Source organism: Saccopteryx leptura, chromosome 2 (genome assembly GCF_036850995.1).
Source record: "Saccopteryx leptura isolate mSacLep1 chromosome 2, mSacLep1_pri_phased_curated, whole genome shotgun sequence".
NCBI lineage: Eukaryota > Metazoa > Chordata > Mammalia > Chiroptera > Emballonuridae > Saccopteryx > Saccopteryx leptura.
The window spans coordinates 131,038,562-131,056,475 of NC_089504.1; the positions used below are offsets into that span (position 1 = coordinate 131,038,562).

The 17,914-nt window shown below is 41.7% G+C and overlaps 1 protein-coding gene and 1 pseudogene across 4 annotated transcripts in view; one reads left to right on the forward strand and one right to left on the reverse strand.

Annotated features, from left to right (window-relative positions):
* DIP2B (disco interacting protein 2 homolog B) overlaps positions 1-17,914 on the reverse strand; it is a 304,374-nt gene that overhangs the window by 201,825 nt on the left and 84,635 nt on the right. The window lies entirely within an intron of this gene.
* LOC136393886 (large ribosomal subunit protein uL24-like) overlaps positions 12,182-17,914 on the forward strand; it is a 38,202-nt pseudogene continuing 32,469 nt past the window's right edge.

The window sequence follows — 17,914 nt, forward strand, 5'->3', positions numbered from 1 at the left end:
CATCACACGATTGTTAAAACTTAGGTGGCGCAGTAGACAGAACGTTGACCTGGGACGCTGAGGTCCCAGGCTCAAAACCCTAAGGTCACCAGCTTGAGTGCAGGCTCATAGGCTCGAGTGCAGGGTCACCAGCTTGAGCACAGGATCATCAACATGATCCCAAGGTCACTAAGTTGAGCAAGGGGTCACTGGCTCAACTTGAGCTGCTGGATCAAGGCACATATGAGAAGCAATCAAACAACTAACGTGACACAACTACGAGTTGATGCTTCTCATCAACACACTTTCCCTAAACTTTCCACTAAACTGGCTCCCTGTCATCATTCTAGGTCTCAGTTCAAATGTCACCTCTTTAGAAAGGCTGTTCCTGATTACTCCAGAGAAAGAGCACTAAGTCACCAGTTTTACCTCCTTTCATTGAAAACAGCAAGTAACATATTATGGCAATTACTTGCTAAGGAAAATCAGCTGTTTTAAGAAAACCAGCAGGATTATTACCATTTTAAATAAGACTTTCAGCAATCATTTCATTCAACCACAGGACTTTAAAGGTAAGAAATATGCCTGACCAGGCAGTGGCTCAGTGGATAGAGCATCGGACTGGGATGTGGAAGACCCAAGTTTGAAAGCCCGAAGTTGCCGGCTTGAGTGTGGGCTCATCTAGCTTAAACTCGGGGTCACTGGCTTGAGTGTGGGATCATAGACATGAACCCATGGTCGCTGGCTTGAAGCCCAAGGTCACTGGCTTGAGCAAGGCATCACTCGCTCTGCTGTAGCCCCCAGGTCAAGGCACATATGAGAAAGCAATCAATGAACTACTAAGGAGACTAACGAGCTGCAAGGAAGAATTGATACTTCTCATCTCTCTCCCTTCCTGCCAGTCTGTCCCTATCGGTCCCTCTCTGTCTCTGTCATAAATAAATAAACGTGAGGAATATAAATTCTGATTATTAAGAGATTTATACTTCATCAGATCTCATCACCACCCTTCAAACTTACAATGGTCTATAGAAACAGGCACAAAATCCAGTTGTGGACACCTGGGGCTATCAACACAGAGACCAGCTGCTGGGTTAAGATGGAACTCTAGTTAGCATGGTCTTGTTATGGGTGCCTAGACCCTCCTACCTTAAAAAAGGTCCTCCTGGCCCTGGCCGGTTGGCTCAGCGGTAGAGCGTCGGCCTGGCGTGCGGGGGACCCGGGTTCGATTCCCGGCCAGGGCACACAGAAGCGCCCATTTGCTTCTCCACCCCCAACCCCTCCTTCCTCTCTGTCTCTCTCTTCCCCTCCCGCAGCCAAGGCTCCATTGGAGCAAAGATGGCCCGGGCGCTGGGGATGGCTCCTTGGCCTCTGCCCCAGGCGCTAGAGTGGCTCTGGTCGCGGCAGAGCAACACCCCGGAGGGGCAGAGCATCGCCCCCTGGTGGGTAGAGCTTCTCCCCTGGTGGGTGTGCCGGGTGGATCCCGGTCGGGCGCATGCAGGAGTCTGTCTGACTGTCTCTCCCCATTTCCAGCTTCAGAAAAAATACACACAAAAAAAAAATTAAAAAAAAAAAAAAAGGTCCTCCTGATCTTTAGTAAAATTACTATTAAAGAAATAACTACTATATATCCATTTTTAAGAGGTACTGGGGAGCTCTGAATCTTGTGTAAGTACAGTACACAGTAAAAGTACTAACAAAAACAATTTTTCCTTTTTTTAATGTTTATTTTATTGACTTTAGAGAAAGAAAGGGAGAAACACAGGAACATCAATTTGTTCCTGTAGTGCCCTGCCTGGGGATCGAACCAGCAACCTCTGCACTTCAGGATGATACTCTAACAAACAAAGCTATCAGGCCAGGGCCAAAACAATTTCTAAAACTGTTTCATCAATTTATTATTTCAAGATTGGTTTTCCTTGGGGTGGGAGGCAGGGTAACAACATTTAAGTCTAGCTTTGTTTTCATTCATTGGTATTCTAAAGTTACCAAATACATCCTAAGCCTATATATTACATTTTTATAAAAGCAAAGGATTTTCAAGAGACACTTCTCTTTAAAATTTTTCTATTTTCTTATCTTTCTAAAATTCCTTTTCTATACCTAGTTTTCAAACATAACTAGGTCAAAGTTGAATGCATAATACAGCCTTGTCCTTTTAGTCTCTGAGACAGACCCCAAAATATATATGCAAGCAGAACACCTGAAATGCCCAGCAAGAAAAAGGAAAACATAAAAGAACCAGTGGGAAGAGCAGAAGCGACAAACACAAGTGTCATGCAAAATATATGTGGATTTTCAGCTTTTGAAAATGAGTTACAGGCCCTGTCTGGTTGGCTCAGCAGTAGAGCATCGACCTGGCGGAAGTCTCAGGTTCGATTCCTGGTCAGGGCACACAGGAAAGGTGACCATCTGCTTCTCCACCCCTCCCCCTGCTTCTTGTCTCTCTCTCTTCTCCTCCCACAGCCATGGCTCAATTGATTTGAGCACGTTGGCCTTGGGTGCTGAGATTGGCTCCACGTGCTTCAGGCACTAAAAATAGCTCAGTTGCGAGCATGGCCCCAGATAGGCAGAACATCAGCCCCAGACAGGGTTGCTGAGTGGATCTCAGTCGGGGCGCATGCGGGAGTCTGTCTATCTCCTTTCCTCTCACTTAAAAAAAAGAAAAAGAAAGAAAGAAAAATGAGTTACAAAAGGTTATTTTTTTAGGGTTGTTGCTTTCATATATGATCTAAAAGCACAGGAGACACTAAGAAGACAGAAAAAAACTGAAAACAGACAAGGATTGAACAAGTAAAACAGTATTAGCAAATTCTTAGGCTATCACAATCTGACACAAGTCATTTCTATGCCTCTGTATTAATTAAAATAAGATGCTAGTTTTATTTCGGAAAGAAGTTAACAAACTCCTCATGAAAAATAGTCTCTCCCTAATAGGGCAAGTATCCAAAAGAATGAGTGGCAAAAGGCAGGTAACTCTGCATTAATTAGTCATTAAGTAAATATTTTAAATAAGGTCCATATCACAAGTGAAGGGTGAAACTAGAGGGTGGTCTATAGACTGGGCAAAGTCAATAACAGAGCATCTGCAGAACCTAAGAGGACAAGGGAATATATATATTAAATAATGATATTGTGTACCTTGAAAAAAAAATAGAGGATAAGGGAAAGTAAGAAAAGAGACAAGGGGCCTCTGACTTTAAATCAATCTCCGATTTCATCAGAAACCTACTGGCTTCGTATATACTTCCAAAATAAACAAAGATACTTGCCCAAGGTGCACAGGTATAAAATTGAAGTGGTGGCATCTGGAAGACAGAGAAACCTAAGAGCAGACCAGCATAAGTTTTAATTAATGTACACTACTTATTTTTATAATACCCACAGTTCAAAACCCAAAGATACAAAAAGGAAAAAATGTCATTCCCTCTTCTGTTTTCCAATCAAGTTCTTTCTTGAGAATTTGCCCAAAGACGCACACACAAGCAACATTTTTTAAAAAGCAGTCATTGTTTTAACTAAACACAATGACATCATACATATGCATACAGTACAACTTTTTTTTTTTTTTTTAATTTATTTATTCATTTTTAGAGAGAAGAAAGACAGAGAGAAGGGGGGAGGAGCCGGAAGCATCAACTCCCATATGTGCCCTGACCAGGCAAGCCCAGGGCTTTGAACCGGTGACCTCAGCATTCCCAGGTTGACACCCTATCCACTGCGCCACCACAGGTCAGGCACAGTACAACTTTTTTAAAGAAGCTGACTTATTTAAGACATTTTAAAAAGTTACCAAGAGAAATGGTAGAGTGAAAGTGCTGGATTATGAAGTCTGAGTTTTAGCCTCAACTCTGTGAAAGTCTGGGAACGACCAACTCTTCTATAGCATTCTCCCTTATCTCTCTGGTCACCTCTTGAGTCCAGGCCACTGAAAGCTCCTGCCTAGACTTGCCCCAGTCCCTCCATATCCTCTGAATACATAATCCACCCTCTTGCCTGCTCCAACCCATTCTCCTCAGGACTGTAACTGAAATAATTTTTTAAATGCAAATTTTGTTTTTATGTTTGAGAGAATGCTCAACTCTTTTGCAATTTTCTTTTTACCATTTCAATGAAACCAGAAACGGGCATATAATCATCCACAGTGAGGCTGGCAGTCTTTAGAGATCACTTCACAAGTTGGATCCCCTCAATGAACAGCCCACATTGGAAAGACTGAAGCTCACAGAGACAAAGTAAGCAGGCCACCTCTAGAATGCACAGGATCACAGAATGCCAGGGCTATGTGGGAACCTGAAGGTTATTCATTCATTTGTAAATATTTACTGAAGGCTGGGCACTGTGATAGGTATCAGGAACTGCAACGGACAGATAAGATCCCTAATTTCATAAAGCTTATATTTCTAGATACATTTCTAGAAAAGAAGCAGGTAATTACCCAAGGTAATTACAAAGGCACCTTCTCTTAGGTCTGGATTATTATAGTCAACTTCAGTGCAGTCTCTCTGTCTTCCCTTGGCCTCTGCACTACTTTCCACACAGCAGAGTGATGCTTTTTAAATGTAAGCCAGATCATGCCTATACTTTGTTCCATATCTCCCACACTTAGAATAAAAGCCAAACCCTTTAGCATGACCTGTGCGGCCTCGAGTGATCTGGTTCTTCTCCCTCTTTCTTTCCTCACTTACTCCACTCTGGCCCATGCCTGCCAACTTGTCTTCCAAGGCTCCGGCCTGTTCCTCCTCTGGGACTCACTTGCTGTTCCCACCTCTGCCTAAAACACCCTTCTCCCAAGTCTTTACGTGCTCTCACTTCACTGTCCTTGTTGAAACGTCCTTCGACCACTGCTTAGAACAGCATTCTGCATTTAGCCTGCTTAATTTGTCTACACAACACAGATCACAGTCAGAATGTGATTTTTAAAAAATAATGACGGGGGAAGGGTAGTGGAATCAGTGGCAGTGCAGATGAAACTAGATGGGCCTGTGTATGTTGGTTAACTGTTCATATTAGGTGATGGGTACACAGAGATTCCCCATACTAATTTCTCTACTCTGGTGAATGTTTGAAAAGCCCTATTTAAAAAGGTAAAAACAATAATAAAAGAAATCCAGAATATTAAAATGGAACCAATATTTATTGTATGCTTCTAATATAAGCTAATATTCCACAGTTTTATAAAATTCTAGTTTTTTTCCTTAACAACTAATCAGGAAAGCAGCTATTATTCTTCCAAATAAAATTCGCTTCATTTCAAAAGTTACTACCCTTCTCTCTGGTCTTTTTTAGGGATCAAGCCTGTCCCACCATGCCATGTGTCATGCTGTGGGCAGTGTGCCAAGGTCCAGTGCTGCCTGAGATGAGGGGGCACCACTGCCTGACCGGGGGCTCAGCTGCAGGCTCACCTAACTTGACACTAAGCTCTGCCTCCATCATTACTAAAGGTGATATTCTGGCCTCAAGAGAAAAGAAAAAAGTAAAATAAAAGCAATTTTTTCATTCCTTCCTCAACATATTTCTAATCTCCACAGTTTATGGAACCACTGCAACAATAAGCTTACCTTCATTACCTTCCCTTTTAGCCAAGTAAGGACTGGAACCACAGCATCCCTGACAGCAGTAATTGAACAGACAGAGCTCTTCTGCTTCCCAGGGTCGCCACTACCTAGGTCAGGTTAATTTATATCAGGTAGCTTTTAGGGACACTTACCACTGTGGTGAATGTGGGTAGCAAAATGGATGCTATGGAAGAGACATCGGCCCTGAGTAATTTCCCTCCTGGGAAATAAGGTAAATAGTATTTCTTTGATTCTAATAGCAATTCTCCTCCATAACTTCCCAACAACTCTTTCACCCCTCTCCCTTCTAAAAGCCAAACTTGTGGCAAATAAGATGAACTGGACACCCCATAGCTGGAAAGAACCAAAATGTTATTATTGGACACCACTGCTCTAGTTCTGCCTCGTGAATCTGAGGGCTACCTGACTGGTTTTACTGACAAAACTGGTTGCCTGAGAGGGTGTATATTACCTCTGAAAGCCACAAAGTACATTTTCTCTTCGCAGTAGCTGTCTTAAAAGTCCATCCGTTTTTTAGCTTATGAATACATATCTGTTTCAGTGATTCCCAAATCTGGCTAATTTTAGAAATTTTCTAGAGGAATTTTTTTTTAAAGACTCAGTTGAGGCAAGGAAATCTATGTTTTCAAAAGTCATCAGGTAGTTGTGCTCACTCAGGTTTAGAAAACAATGATGTAGTACAACCTATGGCACAAATCAAGTCACAATTCAAAAGTGACCTGCCTCCAAAATCTTTAGTTATTCTAAACATAATCAAAATATGTTCCCAAAATAAAACCACAACTCTCAATAATATGCAAAGTAAAATGGAATTGTTAACTCAGCAAAAAATATTAATAAAAACTAACAAATTACAAGGAAGGGCTAAAGCAGTTTTTAAATACCAATACCATTGACATTTGGCTACATAATTCTTTGTTGACAGAGGCTATCCTGTACATAGTAGGATGTTCCTAACATTTCAACATAAATTTTGTGATGATCTTTTTTTCTATTCTTGTTTTGTTTTGTTTTGTTTGTTTTTTTCTGAAGTTGGAAACAGGGAGGCAGTCAGACAGACTCCCGCATGCGCCTGACCAGGATCCACCCGGCACGCCCACCAGGGGGCGATGCTCTGCCCATCTGGGGCGTGGCTCTGTTGCAACCAGAGCCATTCTAGCGCCTGAGGCAGAGGCCACAGAGCCATCCTCAGCACCCGGGCCAACTTTGCTCCAATGGAGCCTTGGCTGCGGGAGGGGAAGAGAGAGACAGAGAGGAAGGAGAGGGGAGGGGTGGAGAAGCAAATGGGCGCTTCTCCTGTGTGCCCTGGCCGGGAATCGAATCCGGGACTCCTGCACACCAGGCCAACGCTCTACCACTGAGCCAACCAGCCAGGGCTGTGATGATCTTATTAAACAAAATGAACAAGTGATTTTGCTGAATAAAGGCAAGATCTCTGACTTCTACCTACTAGATGCAGGCACCAAGCTCCCAACTTGTGACAAACAAAAACGTCTATAGACATTAACAAATGTCCTCTGGTAGGGGCAAAATCACCCCAGTTTAGAAACATGGTCTAAAGAAACTGGGTTACAAATGGAACAAGGAAGGGCTAAAGTAGACTGAGAGTGAAGATACAGAAAATAAAACCATCTTCAAAACAGAAAGCAATAGCATATGGAGAACTGTTGTTAGCGCTTCCTATTTACTAAAAACAAACAAAAGGAACTGGACTTAAGTTACAAAAGGGAGCATCTAGAGGGAAAACCTCTTAACTCCTGGTGTTTATTATAGAGAGGAGACTGGAGGTCCTTTCCTGGAGGAAAATTATAATGAACACACTGTAATATGACTCAGAAGGTTTGAGACCAGAGTGTGTGGGTCTGAGAGACTCAGGGATGGTCCATTTTAGCCAGAGAACCTCTTCTACCTTGGAGCCTAAATGACTCCTTCAGAAGGAAAGCACTTGATGCAGAGTTAATGTCTCCCTGAGGACTCAGGTCCATGTGATATGACCCTTTCTGAAGGCATACACAGCAAGTCAAAGAGGTTTGCAGGTCTGTGGCCCTCCTGTGTTGCTTTTGTATCTCAAGGCCGAGGTGATGCTGTGAACTGGCATTCTCCTTTGTGAGTCCAAGGTCACTCCCAGCATTTGTCTAGTGCCATGCTGAGGCTGACAGGAACTCTAATATGACCAGTATTGGTATTCCACCCAGATCAGCATTCCTACAGGGTCTAACTCAGCAAAAATAAAAGCAAAGAGAAGAAATTAGAGAAGACAGAAAGAAATGTCAGAAGCTCCTTTCTTATAATTCAGCAGTTCCCCTAAACCTAGTCCATGGGTTTCTGGGGGTTCACCAAGAACTTACAGAAGTCTACAAAGTAAAAAATATTTTAATAGTAATTTTCTAGACATTATTTGCCACACTTACTGTGTGAAAGTCTATTTAAAATTTTTATCTCTTGCTTTTTATCTATAACAATGGATCTCAAACTTTACACTCTTAAATTATTTACACTGACTTGTTTGTATCTTCCCTGATTTCTTTTATCAATGTTTTATAATTTTCCAAGTACAAGTCTTTAATCTCCCTGGTTAAATTTATTCCTAGGTACTTTATTTTTTTGGTTGCAATGGTAAAGGGGATTGCTTCCTTAATTTCTCTTTCTGACAGTTCATTGTTAGTGTATAAAAATGCCTCTGATTTCTGAGTATTAATTTTATATCCTGCCATCTTGCTGAATTCATTTATCAGGTCCAGTAGTTTTTTGACTGAGGTTTTAGGGTTTTCTATATATAATATCATATCATCTGCAAATAATGATAGTTTTACTTCTTCTTTTCCAATTTGGATGCCTTTTATTTCTTTTTCTTGTCTGATTGCTGTGGCTAGAACTTCCAGAACTATGTTGAATAAGAGTGGTGAAAGGGGGCACCCCTGCCTTGTTCCTGATCTTAAGGGGATTGCTTTTAATTTTTGCCCATTGAGTATTATGTTAGCTGTGGGTTTGTCATAAATGGCCTTTATCATGTTGAGGTATGTTCCCTGTATTCCCACTTTGCTGAGAATTTTGATCATGAATGGGTGCTGGATTTCATCAAATGCTTTTTCTGCATCTATTGAAATTATCATGTGGTTTTTCTCCTTCCTTTTGTCTATGTGATGAATCACATTGATTGATTTGTAAATATTGTACCAGCCTTGTCTCCCAAGAATAAATCCCACTTGATCATGGTGTATGATTTTTTTTATATATTGCTGGATCTGGTTTGCTAATATTTTGTTGAGGATTTTAGCAGCATGTTTATGGCAGCATTGTTCACAATAGCGAAGATCTGGAAACAGCCCAAGTGTCTGTCAGTGGACGAGTGGATTAAAAAGCTTTGGTACATATATACTATGGAATACTACTCAGCCATAAGAAATGATGACATCGGATCATTTACAACAACATGGATGGACCTTGATAACATTATACTGAGCGAAATAAGTAAATCTGAAAAAACTAAGAACTATATGATTCTATACATAGGTGGGACATAAAAATGAGACTCAGAGACATGGACAAGAATGTGGGGGTTACGGGGTGGGGGGAAGGGGAGGAAGGGGGTTGGGGGAGGGGAGGAGCACAAAGAAAACCAGTTAGAAGGTGATGGAAGACAGTTGGACTTTGGGTGATGGGAATGCAGCATAATCAAATGTCAAAATAACCTAGAGTTGTTTTCTCTGAACATATGTACCCTGATTTATCAATGTCACCCCATTAAAATTAATTTAAAAAATTATTTACACTGATGGTATAAATACAATGGTGAGAAAAACTGCTGGAGCCTTAGTATGAATCAAGATGGCAGTGACTTAGATCAAGCACTCACACTGGAAGTGTGAGTTACCAGTTTTCTTATATTTTAACCACAGTCCACATCTCCTGTCATTTTTTATTTTTATTGATTTTTAGAGAGACAGAGCGAGAAAGGGAGAAAGAGTGGAGGCGGAAGGGAAGCATTTGTTGTTCCACTCAGTTGTGCATTTTTTGGTTGCTTCTCGTGTGTGCCTTAACTGGGGATCAAACCCACAACTTTGTTTTGGGACAACGCTCTTAACCGACTGAGCTAACCAGTCAGGGTCCAAATCCAAATCTTTTTAACATTATGCAGTTCTCAAGAAAAAGTACTTGCAGAAGTGAGCTGTGAGCTAACTGACCTTTTTAATTTAACACCACTTCTACCTGAAGGAATGAATGGTGGACACACTAGTAAGTATCTGATGGACATATTCTTCAAAATGAACAAAGTGAGCCTGTCACTGGCAATGTTGATGACAATGACAAATTTCAATGAACTGAAGTGATTTAAAGCAAAAATCAAAATTTTGGAAAATTTTAGCTTCACAGCTAAAGCATTCCCAGCACTAAGCATTTTTTGAGATTGGAGGTGATACTAACAAACATAATTTTTGATATTGTATAATGAAATGTGTCATAATTTGTAAGATGTGCCTAACTCAATGATTTGGTATTTTCCAAATAACTGGTGCATGATGCTTAAAAAACAAACAAACATGAGTAACAGATCCATTCTGTTAAGACAAATAAATGGATTTTTTTTTAAATGAGAGAGACATAGACAGACAGGCAGGGACAGATAGACAAGAAAAGAGAGAGATGAGAAGCATCAATTCTTCTTCGTTGCGGCTCCTTAGTTGTTCATTGATTGCTTTCTCATATGTGCCTTGACCAGGGGACTCTAGCAGAGCCAGTGACACCTTGCTCAAGCCAGTGACCATGGGGTCATGTCTATGATCCCACACTCAAGCTAGTGACCCTGTGCTCAAGCCAGATGAGCCCATGCTCAAGCCGGCAACCTTGGGGTGACCACAGGGCCTCAAACCTGGGTCCTCTGAGCCCCAGGCCAATGCCCTATCCACTGTGCCACTGCCTGGTCAGGCCAAATAAGTGGATTTTAATATAACACAATATGAAGAATTAATCCATAGGCTTTCATATTCTACATTGTTACAAATCTTTAATAAACTATCACTTGAGTTTGGTGTACAGGCATCCCCAAACTACAGCACGCGGGCCGCATGTGGCCCCCTGAGGCCATTTACCTGGCCCCCCGCCGCACTTCCAGAAGGGCCACCTCTTTCATTGGTGGTCAGTGAGAGGAGCACTGTATGTGGCAGCCCTCCAACGGTCTGAGGGACAGTGAACTGGCCCCTTGTGTAAAAAGTTTGGGGACCCCTGGTGTAGTATAAAAGAAGAATGTCCACAATTATCTGAAAAACTATTAAAATACTCCTGAGTTTTCCAACTACACAGTAATGTGAGGCTAGATTTTCTTCATATACCCAATGAAAGCAATTTATCATATCACATTAAATAAAAAAGCAGATACGAGAATCTAGACATCAGTCATAAAAATGTAAAAGTGTTTTTCTTCTCATTAAATATATCATTTCAGAAAATAGTTTTATTTCTCATAAAATATGTTACTTATAACAGTGGTCCCCAACCCTCGGGCCGCGGACCGGTACCGGTCCGTGGGCCATTTGGTACCGGTCCGCAGAGAAAGAATAAATAACATGAAACGTTTTCAGAATAACAAATTTAAATACAGCCTGAATAATGAGGACATGCTCGTTTCTCCTTTAACTTAGCCCAATAAATATCGTTAAGTTTGACAATTATATTTAAAAATACCACAGTTTTTACGCCCATCGCATAATTTTATTTTGTGCATTTATCCGTCCGACCCTGAAGGCGGGTCCGTGAAAATATTTTCTGACATTAAACCGGTCCATGGCCCAAAAAAGGTTGGGGAACACTGACTTATAACACATAATAATTACTGTCATTTTTAAAATACTTCAGTTTTAACTTCTAATATGGTAAATAATGATAGATATAATCCACATGAACAAAAGCTATTTGAGTCTCAATCATTTAAGAGTACAAAGTTTAAAAACCATTGTAGATAAAGAACAAGAGATGAAAAATTTTAAAGCCTTTAAAGAAACTGCAGTAATATGTAAATAAGGGACTGCTTCACGTTTTAAAAGTTATAAAAATTCAGCAATCTATAGAACTACTGATGCATAAAACAACCTGAATGAATCTCTAGAGAATTATGTTGAATGAGAAAAATTGAATTCCAAAAGTTTACATATTTTGATTTCACCCATATACATTTTTAAATTTGATTTTCTTTTAAGATTTTTTTTTAATTCATTTTAGAGAGGAGACAGAGGAGAGGGGAGGAGCAGGAAGCATCAACTCCCATATGTGCCTTGACCAGGCAAGCCCGGGGTTTTGAACTGTCAACCTCAGAGTTCCAGGTCAATGCTTTATCCACTGAGCCACCAGACATCAGGCTTAATTTGATTTTTCCTTTTTCTTTTTTTTTTTAATTTATTCATTTTAGAGAGGAGAGGGAGAGACAGAGAGAGAGAAGGGGGGGAGAGGAACTGGAAACATCAACTCCCATATGTGCCTTGACCAGGCAAGCCCAGGGTCTTGAACCGACGACCTCAGCATTTCCAGGTCGACGCTTTATCCACTGCACCACCACAGGTCAGGCTTAATTTGATTTTTAAATTACATTTACCCCTTTTGCAACCAACGTAGAAGTGCCAGCGGTCAAAATGAAGTTCAATCCCTTTATGACTTCTGACTTGAGCAAGAACCATAAAAGGCATTTCAATGCACTTTTCCACATTCATAAGAGATTATGTATTCTCTTTCCAAAGAGCTGAGACAGAATTACAACGTTTGATTCATGTCCAACCGAAAGGATGATGAAGTTCAGGTTGTGTGAGGACACTACAAAGGGCAGCACACTGGCAAAGTAGTCCAGGTTTACAGGAAGAAATAATTATCTACATTGAACGAGTGCAATAGGAGAAAGCTAATGGGACACCATTCATGTAGACATTCACACCAGCAAGGTGGTTATCACAAGGCAAAGCTGGACAAAGACCACAAAAAGATCCTTGAATGTAAAGCCAAATCTTGCCAAGAAGGAAAGGAAAAGGGCAAATTCAAAGAAGAAACAATGAGAAGATGCAGGAATAAAGTAATCTTTTTTTTTTCTTCTTTTCCAAGTGAGAGGAAGGGAGATAGAGAGATAGACTTGGGCACATGCCCTGCTCGGGATCCACCCAGCAACCCCCATCTGAGACTTATGCTCTGCCCATCTGGGGCCATGCTCACAACTGAGCTATTTTTAGCATGGGAGGTAGAGAATCCACAGAGCCATCCTCAGTACCCGGAGCTGATGTGCTCAAATCAATTGAGCCATGGCTGTGGGAGAAGGAGGGGTGAGGAGCAGAGAAGCAGATGGTCACTTCTCCTGTGTGCCCTAACCAGGAATCAAACCTCAGACATTCACACACTGGGCCAACGCTCTACTACTGAGCCAACCAGCCATGACTTAAAGTAGTCTTATATATAACTTTCATTAAAAGTTTTAAATGGAATAAATAAGTAACATTTTACATTCAATATTATTTTGTATTAGTTTCAGGTGTATAACACAGTGGTTAGACAATCATATACTTTACAAAGTGATCCTCCCACTATTTCAAGTACCCTCCTGGCAACATACATAGTAATTAAAATATTATTGACTATATTCCTTATGCTGCATTTTACATCCCCATGACTATTTTGTAACCACCAATTTATACTTCTTAATCTCTTCACCTTTTTCACCCAGTGTCCCAACTCCCCTTCCCTCTGGTAACCATTAGTCAGTATGTTCTTTGCAAGTAAGAATCTGTTTGTATCTCAGGTTAGTGGTTGTTCTGGGAAGAGCTAATGTGGGTGGGAGGGAGAGTGGGTATGGATGAAAAAGAGCAACAGGAAGGATACTTGGGGTGATGGAAATGTTCTGTATCTTGATTGTATCAATGTCAATATCCTGGTTGTGATATTGTAACATAGTTCTGCAATGTTACTACTAAGGGACCTGGGTAAAAGGAAACTGGGATCTCACTGTATTATATCTTACAACTGCATGTTAGTCTATAATTATCACAAAATATAAAAAGTTAATGTGACCCTGGCAGGCAGTTTAGTGGATAGAGTGTTGGTCTGGCATATGGATGTCCCAGGTTCAATTCCCAGTCAGGGCACACAGGAAAAGCAACCATCTGCTTCTCTTTTCTACCTCCCTGTCTCCCTCCTTCTCTCCCTCCCTTTCCCTTTCTCTCTCTCTTCCCTTCAGCAGACAGTAGCTCCATTGGTTTGAGCACACTGGTCCCGAGCACTGAGGATGGCTCCATGGAGTCCACCTCACTATTTCCCCTCCTTTCACCTAAGGAAAAAAAAATTTAATATTTAAAAAGTTATGAAACAGCCCTGGCCGGTTGGCTCAGTGGTAGGGCGTCGGCCTGGCATGCAGGAGTCCCGGGTTCGATTCCCGGCCAGGGCACACAGGAGAAGCGCCCATCTGCTTCTCCACCCCTCCCCCTCTCCTTCCTCTCTGTCTCTCTCTTCCCCTCCCGCAGCCAAGGCTCCATTGGAGCAAAGTTGGCCTGGGCGCTGAGGATGGCTCTGTGGCCTCTGCCTCAGGCACTAGAATGGCTCTGGTTGCAACAGAGCCACGCCCCAGATGGGCAGAGCATCGCCCCTGGTGGTCGTGCCGGGTGGATCCCGGTCGGCGCATGCAGGAGTCTGACTGCCTCCCTGTTTCCAACTTCAGAAAAATACAAAAAAAAAAAAAAGTTATGAAACAAAGAAGTAAATGGAATATAACATGATTATACCAAAAATCTAGAAGCTATGAATTCTACCTATCAACTCAAACTGATTAATGGTATCTTTAGACTACTAATATTTTTTATATCTTATGAATAAAAACTATTTCTCAAAGCAAAAATGATAAGTGTTAATTTATTATAGTCCTACAACCTGTCAGATGCTAGGTAAAGAAGATATAAAATGAACAGGACATGGAACTTGCCCTCCAGGTGTGCAAAGTGTAGTAAGGAATGGCTGAATGGCAAACAAGAGCTTGGAATGCAATTTGGAATGTGCAGCAACAATAGAAATACAAGGCTGAACAGGGGCATAACTCCACAGGAGGCAGGTGACAACTGAGCAGAGTCCTAAAGGGCAAAGAGGTTGTTGCAAGAATAGAGGAGAAAAGGGCAAAATACACTCAGGGTTTTAAACAAGAGAAGAGATGATTAGATTTGTGTTTAGACAAGCTAGGAGGCTACTGTGTTAGTCCAAAAACAGGGCAAGTGAGATCTGTGGGGGGATGGAGGGACAAGAGAGAACAAAAACAATTAAGAGTGATGTTTTAGGATTTGCTGACCTAGGAAAGGGGTAGCCAAATGTTTTCTGTAAAGAATCAAATAGTAAATACTTAGGCTTTGCAGGCCACAAAAGGTCTCTGTCATAAAGATAAATATATATGCTTATTTTAAACAACCACTCAAAAATGTAAAACCCATTCTTGGCTCATAGCCTCTGGTCAGATTAGACCCAGCAGCTACAGCTTGCTGACCCCAGACCTGGGAGATAAGCATAAAGAAGAAGGAGGAGACTGACGTGACATCCAGGCTCAAGGCCTAACCTAGTGGGTAGGCAGAGGTAATGCTCACAAAGACTGTGAACACAAAATAAAAGGCAAGGATATCTGAGATGTTGAGAGGGTGAGTGGAAGGGTTAAGTTTATTTTAGATCACCCTGGTGGAACTGTTCAATAGTGTTGGATATATAAATATGGAGCTCAGAACAGACATCTGGGTAGGAGAAAGATTTAGAAATCTTCAGGAAACCAAATAGTTAAAACTGTTTAAGTGGCTGGCAGCCAAGGTGAAAGTGTCAAGTGAAAAGCAAGTTGGCTACAAACATGGGAAACCCAGGGGTTGGGGGATGGGGGAGAGAGAACGAAAGGAGTCTGTGAGGAAAACTAACAAAGAGGAGACAGAAAGGCAGGTATGTTTTAAAATGCTAAAGAACAGCAGAAAACAAAGTCACAGACCTCCCTTTATTGCCCAGGAAAATATGTTAAATCACAGATGTTTCAGAAAGGCAGTGAGGATTGCCTAAGCACAGACAATCCCCATGATTCTGGTAAACAAACAACGGCTATAATTTCCAAGAGGCCAATTGTTATAAGGTCCCTTTCTCAAAACAAAGGTTTATTCTTTGGCCAAGTTATGCTATTGTTTCCTACCCTGTCACCAACCCACTCTTGAACCATGCACGGGAGAAGGAGCCAAGTGCTAGAGGAGAATGTTTACTCCTAACTTCTCGAGTCTCCCTCCATGAAAGGAGGTTCACCAGTTGTAACATCTCTGGTATTTCTTTGCCACTGAGATGGTTCTATCATGGCAAGGGAGGCAACTGATCTGATGGGAAATTTTGGGAAAAATAAACAGTCCAGTTGTGCTTTTCCTCCTCATACGAGTGAGCTGTAGTAGGAGTTGGGTTCGGTGAAGGGTCTGTATACCATATAAACCTTCTCCAATCCAGGGCAATCCTACTGTGATCAAGGCATACATCGGTCTAATTTTGGAATTCAGTTAGCAAGCCAATTTGGCTAATACTAAAATTGCTTCCTTTATCTTCACCTTTATCATTAATAAAGGCAATGTCACAGCTCCTAACTGCTAATTCTTAGGTTTTTTTCTTTGTAAGTTTTTTTCTGTTGATTTTAGAGAGAGAGGAAAGGGGGTGGGGAGGGACACAGAGAGAAAAACTGATCTCTTGCTTCACTCATTTATACATTCATTGTTTGATTCTTGAAAGTGTCCTGACCTGGGGATCAAGCCCACAGTATTGGTGTATTGGGACAGTGTTCTAACCAACTAAGCTATCATCCCAGGGCTAGGTTTTTTCAATTTATTCAAAACCTGGATTGGGTGGAGAGGTGTTATATATTGTTTTTCCCTCCCTGCTAGATGCTAACATCAGGTTTAGGTAAATGACAATCTAACTTTAGATTAATCTAATTAATCTAATGTAAGACATAAACAAATTATATTAGTTCTTCATCTTATTTTTGTTTTGTTTTGTTTTAGAAGGAGAGATAGAGAGAGAAGCATCAACTCATGGTGTGGCACTTTAGTTGTTCATTGATTGCTTCTCATATGTGCCTTGACCGGGGGGCTCCAGCAAGCCAGTGACCCCTTCTCTGCTCAGGCCAGAGACCTTGGGGTCATGTTGATGATCCCACACTCAAGCCAGTTACCCCACACTCAAGCTGGATGAGCCCGTACTCAATCAAGCCAGTGACCTCAGGGTTTTGAACCTAGGACCTCAGCGTCCCAGGTTGACACTCTATTCACTGAGCCACCACAGGACAGGCCATCTCTCTTTTAGATGAAGTTTCTCAGGTATTTTGATTAAGAGAATGTTGTACCTCACTTTTGTTTAAAACATGAAGCCCTAACCGGTTGGCTCAGCTGTAGAGCGTAAGCCTGGCGTGCGGGGGACCCGGATTCGATTCCCGGCCAGGGCACACAGGAGAAGCGCCCATTTGCTTCTCCACCCCCCCCTCCTTCCTCTCTGTCTCTCTCTTCCCCTCCCGCAGCCAAGGCTCCATTGGCTCAGCGGTAGAGCGTCGGCCTGGCGTGCAGGGGGACCTGGGTTCGATTCCCGGCCAGGGCACATAGGAGAAGTGCCCATTTGCTTCTCCACACCCCCTTCCTCTCTGTCTCTCTCTCTTCCCCTCCCGCAGCCAAGGCTCCATTGGAGCAAAAGATGGCCCGGGCGCTGGGGATGGCTCCTTGGCCTCTGCCCCAGGAGCTAGAGTGGCTCTGGTCGCGGCAGAGCGATGCCCCGAGGGGCAGAGCATCGCCCCCAGTGGGCAGAGCGTCGCCTCTGGTGGGCGAGCCGGGTGGATCCCGGTCGGGCGCATGCAGGAGTCTGTCTGACTGTCTCTCCCCGTTTCCAGCTTCAGAAAAATACAAAAAAAAAAAACAAAAAAAAAAAAAACATGAAGCAGGCAAGAGACTATCACCATGAGAGGTATAATTATAGCTAAATTTAATTTAGAACATTTCATCTACTTTCAGATTGTAGGATTTTTGGAAAAAAATTCCACAAACTTTTTAAAAAATTTTTTCATTGATTTGAGAAAGAGAGAGGAAGAGGAAGAAAGGCATATATATATAGAGAGAGGGTGAATGAAAGAGAGAGAGAAAGTATCAACTTGTTGTTCCACTTAGTTGGCCTGGGCCAAGAACTCTTAATATCATCAAAACAGTCAAGGAAGTCATAAAACAATTCTATTCTTAAGACAAATACATCTCCAAATTGCTCATCATGTACTTAAATATAATTCATAAATATTTATCTCTGATCACTTTTAAAATATTTGAGAAGATACATTATTTAAATAAGTAAATTTAGTAATTTTG